Here is a 909-nt window from a genome sequence, read left to right as displayed (position 1 = left end):
AACACCCCAATAAAGAACTTCAGGGCCCCAGGGAGGTTGCAGGTGTGAAAGGAGCAATGGCAGTGCAGGCCAGGGCACTGTGCTGGCTCCACACTGTCCCACACACACCTTGCAGGCTGCTGGCCACGGCCCCAGCCCCCAGGCTGATTCATTCCTTCTGTGTCTTCCTGAATTTCCCTGCAGCTGGCAGCCTGCAGCTCTGCTGCCAGCCAGGCACGGGCTGCAGGCAGTTTCCCCCCAGCCCTGCAGCCCCATGCCAGCCCTGCCAGCAGGGCCCAGCTGCACCCCATCACCTCCTGTGTCCTGTTGCTACATTTGGGGCACAGACAAACTGCTGGTGCTTCTGCTCTTTGGGCCAGGGCTGAACCTGCCCAGGCTGCCTCCTGCTCAGGGATTCACAGCATCCCCAGCCTGGACTGCACACATGAGCTCCTGACTCCCCGCTGCTGCTCCAGCTGCTCCAGCGTGTCCACAGCTGCTGCCATGCCATGTTCTCACCTCACACAGAATCACACAGAATAATGAGGTTGGAAGAGACCTCTGAGATCATCGAGTCCAACCTGTGCCCTAACACCTCAACTAGACTATAGCACCAAGTGCCATGTCTAGTCTGTTTGTAAACACATCCAGAGATGGTGATTCTACCACCTCCCTGGGAAGAGTATTCCAGTACTTTATTATTCTTTTGGTGAAAACTTTCTTCCTAATATCCAACCTGTACCTTCCCTGACGTGGCTTGAGACTGTGTCCTCAGGCAGCTGCCTGCCACCCCCTCCTGCTCCTGCCCTGATGCTGCTGGAGATTTGAGCCAGGTCCCTCCCCTTGGGTGGACAAACTCCAGACCAGGCTCCTGCAAGGCTTCTTCCTGGCCCCACACAGCAGATCAGGTGGGCACCAGCTTCCCATGGC

At 57.6% G+C, this 909-nt stretch overlaps 1 protein-coding gene across 1 annotated transcript in view; it reads left to right on the top strand.

Moving 5' to 3' along the window:
- The window catches only part of SLC35F3 (solute carrier family 35 member F3), a 44,545-nt gene that overhangs the window by 31,810 nt on the left and 11,826 nt on the right, over nucleotides 1-909 (top strand). The window lies entirely within an intron of this gene.

Source organism: Geospiza fortis, unplaced genomic scaffold (assembly GCF_000277835.1).
Source record: "Geospiza fortis unplaced genomic scaffold, GeoFor_1.0 scaffold381, whole genome shotgun sequence".
NCBI lineage: Eukaryota > Metazoa > Chordata > Aves > Passeriformes > Thraupidae > Geospiza > Geospiza fortis.
Note: the sequence above shows the minus strand (reverse complement) of the source record. Positions and strands in the feature narration are given on the sequence as shown.